The sequence below is a fragment of the Populus euphratica genome, unplaced genomic scaffold, assembly GCF_000495115.2.
Source record: "Populus euphratica unplaced genomic scaffold, PopEup_1.0 scaffold213.1, whole genome shotgun sequence".
Classification (NCBI taxonomy): domain Eukaryota; kingdom Viridiplantae; phylum Streptophyta; class Magnoliopsida; order Malpighiales; family Salicaceae; genus Populus; species Populus euphratica.
The window spans coordinates 872,672-878,556 of record NW_011499916.1 but is presented as its reverse complement, the minus strand read 5'-3'; positions in this window follow the sequence as shown (position 1 = coordinate 878,556).

Below are 5,885 nucleotides of genomic sequence, written 5' to 3'. Positions count from 1 at the left end.
ATGCCGAGAATCCTAACATAACTGAGAGTATGAACTAAGAAAAAAAATCACAAGAACTAAGCCAAAAATAGAAATTTTTTAGTGCAGACTCGAGTCAATATCCTTCTCGCAGCAGAATTCTCTACCTTCACGTTAGATATTCAAGTAGGAATATCTTGAGCTTCTGATATCAAAATCAAGTGATTTAAAGCCCAAAATCATCTACGCGTCTAGGACTATAACTTTGATGAAAGAGTCGAAGTGAGATAAAATCATTTTAGAGAACAGAATCTGGCAGTGATCTAGTTGGTCAAAAAGGTTCTTGATCTGACAATGCTAAAGCATCCAAATCTGACTGAGAATCTGCCCTAGGACCTAATAAAGGTATAGGTCAATTTTTCAACATGTCATGAGTGACAAAATATAGCTAGGATTGTCAGATATTGTACGAAACCAAGTCAGAATCAGAGCCTAAGTTGGAACAAAATAAAAAATTGCGACAACAACAGAACCTTTTTTTTTTTTCACTTTTTGTCAATTTTCTAGCAAACATAAGATACACTCCCACACTTGGTTCAAAACGGGTATACACCATCTCTAACACATGGGGTCCAAAATTGAGTAACAACAGATGCTCTCTCTTTACAATGCTTACGAAGCAAAACTTGTCAAGTGTTTCGCGTAGTAAGTGTTGTAAAGATAAATTGTCTGATCATACTAAAACTCAATGCTTTTCCTAAACAATGGTTTTCCTATCAAGTGACCTGCCTATCTGGAAAAACTCCATGTTTTTTTTTTAGAAAAGGTCCAATTATCGGGGGACCTACTCATCCTAAAATTCTTAGAAAACTCCACGCTTCACTAAGAAATAGTCTCAATATCAGGTGACTGGCCCCTCTTAATATTCTTAGAAAACTCCATGCTTTTCTAAGAAACGGTTTCAATATCAGGTGACTGATCCCTCTTAAAATTCTTAGAAAACTTCACGTTTTCTAAGAAACAATTTCAATATCAGGTAACCGCCCCTCTTAAAATTTTTTAGAAAAATTCACGTTTTTCTAAGGAATGGTCTCAATATTGGGTGACCGGCCCATCTTAAAATTCTTAGAAAACTCCACGCTTTTCTAAGAAATGGTCTCAATATCGGGTGACCTAACCATCTTAAGATTCTTAGAAAACTCCACGTTTTTCTAAGAAATGGTCTCAATATCGGGTGACCTGCTCATATTATTTTTTTTTGAAAACTCTACGCTTTTCTAATGAATGGTCCCAATATCGGGTGACCTGCCCATTTTGAACTTAAAAAGAAATCATCTTACCTCAAAGAATGAAGCAGTGCTGGTTGACAATTCCTATCCTTTTCTGTAGTTTTGTTAACTTGAGATTTTGGACCTCAGCGAATGACCTGAGATTTTGGACCTCAGCGGATTTTTTTTTCAAAAACTTGGAACTATTTTAGCCTTCGTCACACCTTCTCTTACCAAGTTAGTGTTATGACAATATAGCATGCATGTTTTTTTGTTATCTATTTTGGAAACATAGGTCCCCCCTTTCTGTTGTAGACTTATTGAGCTCTTATTTCCATTTGTTTGTCCGACTCATCCTCTTGAAAAAGAATATGCTCCACGTGTTATACTTCCTATCCTCTTAGTGAAGAGATATTTGATTCCTTATAGAGCCCTTTCTTGCTCTATTGAGTATTGTCTTTTATTATTATTTTAAAAGAAAAACTCAAAAGATTTGGTTTTGTTCATAAAAACTGAAACTGTCAATGTAATTAGCAATTCTCATAAAAGATGTTTTTTTTTAGAAGTTTTTATGATGATCCCCCTTTGGGGCTTTAGTTCACTATAGACCCCTATGTGCACTTCGTACACTTCTTGCCCCTAGTGTGGTGTGCAAAAATAAGCCAAGTTTAGATTTGATTTGGTTGTCTCCAATTGATGGAGTCATCTCCTTAGTCATGCGTAACAAAAGTTTGTTTAAGTAAAAGATTTCAAATGTTATGAGATCATGCATTTTATGAAGAAAGGTGCTTTATATAGAAAATTCATGGCCAAACTTTATTTTATTAATTGGCAGATTACAGAATACATCAAACGTAATATTTCCTTACAGAATCAGAGTTCACTGGCCTAACTAGATCTTCTCCATCCATTCTAGATAACAACAAAGCTCCTCCCGAGAATGCTTTCTTCACCACGTAAGGGCCCTCATAGTTCAACGCCCATTTACTTCGATCTTCTCCTAGTAAAGGCACTATTTTCTTCAGTACAAGATCTCTTTCGTGCAATCCTCGAGGTCGAACCTTTTTGTCGTATGATTTGGCCATCCTTCTTTGGTAGAGTTGATGATGATAGATTACGACTATCCTTTTTTCATTGATCAGATTCAGCTGTTCATATCTAACTTTTGCCCATTCTACCTCTTCCAGCTCAGAGTCTACCAGTACTCTTAATGAGGGGATTTCCACTTCTAAAGGCATAACTACCTCCATTTCATTTACCAACATGTATGGGGTGGCTTTTGTTGAGGTTCAAACTGCGGTGCGATACGCATGAAGGGCAAATGGCAACATCTCATGCCAATCCTTATAGGTGACTACCATCTTCTGAATAATCTTTTTGACATTCTTGTTAGCAGCTTCTACCCCACCATTCATCTTTGGTCTATACGACGAAGAGTTGGAATGCTTGATTTTCCATTTAGCGTAGAGTTCTATTATCATCTTGCCATTAAAATTCTAGGCATTATCAGTTATAATCTTTTCTGGTGGACGATATCAACAAATCAAATCTCTCTCAATAAATTTCTTCACTACTTTTTACGTCACATAAGCAAATGACCCGGCTTCTACCCATTTTGTAAAGTAGTTAATAGCCACGAGAATAAACTTATGACCATTATTGGCTTTTGAGTTTATAGGTCCAATCATATCAATTCCCCACATCACAAAGGGCCATGGAGATGTCAAGTTAAATAGAGGAGCTGGAGGGGCGTTGATTTTGTCACTGTATACTTGGCACTTATGACATTTTCGGACATGGTCGATGCAATCACATAATTATAGGGCTTTTCTTGGAAGAAAACAAAATTTTTGTTCTAATGTTAAGGTTAACTTCCTTGGGTTGGGATTGTTATCTTTTTTTTTTCTTTTCTTTTTTAAAAGCAAGAATTTACCTCAAATTCATCCAAACATCTCAATAAAGATATAAAATCTCCCCATCAAGATAAAAATCTGTTGCCAACCTTCTCAAAGTCTTCTTGTCGATTTTGGATGCCCCCATGGGATATGCCTGGTTTTGGATGAAATTCTTGACATTATAGTACCAAGGGTTTCCATTCAGTTCTCTTTCGACTGAGCAACAATGAGCTGGGTTATTTCTGGTATTGATTTGTACTGGTTGTACCTTGTGCCCAAAGTCTATTTTGGCCATAGATGCTAATGTAGCCAAAGCATTTGCAAACTGGTTTCCTTCCCTTCCTAGATGGGTGAACTCTATTTCCTCAAATTCTCCAGCCAGTTTAGACAGGTATTCTTGGTAAGGCCTTAACTTCTTTTCCTTGGTTTGCCATTGCTTGACCGCTTTTTATGATCGGCTTGTTTTAACTCGTAAGTGCACGAGTGTGCGATGTAGCAATTAACTCGGTAAGATCGAGGTCATATCCACAGAGAGCTAGATCTAGAAAATAAGCTAGGTAACAAAAAAAACTCAAGAGAAATTAAATTATATTATAATAGACCTTGTTAAGAATGTTTACTAAGATGCGTCTCAAGAGTCACTAAAGTTCCTTCGTTACTCTGCCATCCTAGTAACAATAGTTTTGCAAATGGTTTAAATAATAGAAATTAAATACATGAAAGAACTTGAATCCAACTGAAAAAATAAGTTTTACAAACTAAAGAACCGAAATCTATAAAGAAGAACACAATACAATTTCAGAAAAAATTCGGACACAAATCTGACTCTAACTTTGGACAGCAATTCGACCCTCTTAGAAGCTTTTTTTGGAGAAGTCTATTAGAGACATATTTATAGGCAATTCTGTCACCTTTCCAGATCATTAAAGAACAGCTCATTTGGACACCTGAGTCAAAAGTTATGGGCAAAACACCGAAAGGTGTTCTGAAAAATCAAATCAAGACAGCTTTACAACTACTTTGGTGCACGTTTTTCTTCCTCATTTATGAGGTGTCTCCTTCTTCTTTTTGACCCAAAATAATGTTAAAATATCCCCTCCAGCTTTCCATCCATGTGCTTGCCTTCTTGGATCAATGGATTACCCAAAATAAATCAATTGTTATTTGTTGTGTGGACATGTAAGATCATGGATTGTGTTTGGGTTGATTTGGGGTTGATTTAGGGCTGATTTGGGGCTGATTTTTGGGCTGAATTTGAGCATCAAATAAGTATACAAATGTACTTATTATTTGGGCTAAGATTGACATTGAAACCTTGAGTGTTTAATGGTTGAAGTTTGCACACAACATAAGGCAAGTTTGGGCTTGAAATAAATCATATGATATTCTTTTCTAGAATTGGAATAGAATTGATTTTTGGGATAAATTTGGAGCACTTATTTGAACCAAGATTTGCTTCAATCTTCAACTAAATGTCTCTTCAATTCTTTGTTCTGAATTCCGACGTTGAATTTCCTGAATTAATTCATTTAAGCTCCAAAAACCTATCGAAACATTAAAACAAACTTCATTACTAAAAAGCACATCAATTATTATAAAAAAAACCAAATAAAAACAATAAATACATATGTAAAATAAAAGACTTAATGACACTTTTGGTGCACAATCAGCCATTCTCTTTTTACTTGGAAAATGATCAGCATTGAGTCTCCATACACATCTATCTTTCTGATATTTAGTTCTAATGCAGCCTCTAAGCCAAGAATACAAGCTTCATACTCAGCCGTGTTGTTGGTGCACCCGAACTGCAGCTTAATTGAAACCGGATACTGCTTCTTATTAGGAGAGATTATCACCGCACCTACTCCGTTATCATATACATTTACAGCAACATCAAAGTACATAATCCACCAATCTGATTTCTCTTCCTCGATTGCCAGCACATCTTCATCGAGAAAGTCAAAGTCTAATGACTCATAATCTTCCATAGCATGGTCAGCCAAGTGATCGACAATAATACTCCCTTTTACGGCTTTCCTTGTCATAGATACTATGTCATACTCAGCTAATAGAACTTGTTATCTTGCAATTTGGCTCGATAAATAAGGCTTTTCATAAATGTACCTCAACGGGTTTAATTTGGAAATTAACCACGTGGTGTGATATAACATTTACTGACGTAATCTCTTTGCAGCCCATGTCAGTGTGCAACACAGCTTCTCAATCACAGTTTACCTAGACTCACATTCTGTGAACTTCTTGCTCAGGTAATAAATGACCCTTTCCTTCCTTCCAATTTCATCATGTTACCCAAGCACACATCCCATTGCTGTTTCTGTTACTGTTAGGTATAATATCAATGGCTTTTCTGGTACAGGAGGAACAAACATGGGCGGATTCAACAAGTATTGCTTGATTTTCTTAAAGGCCTCTTTGCACTCTTCATTCCAAATTCCTAGGTTCTTCTTTCTTAACAAATGAAAGATCGGGTCACAGGTCGTGGTTAATTGGGATATAAATCGAGTAATGTAATTCAACCTTCCTAAGAAACCTCTTACATCCTTCTCAATCTTGGGAGGTGGCATAGATTGAATAGCCTTTACTTTGTCGGGATCCACTTCTATCCCTTTGTCACTCACCACAAATCCCAACTTCCCAGATTTCACTCTGAATGAACACTTTGCCGGGTTAAGCCTCAACTTATATTTCCTTAGTCTTTCAAACAATTTCTTTAATATTTGGACATGATTCTCTTCCTCTTTAG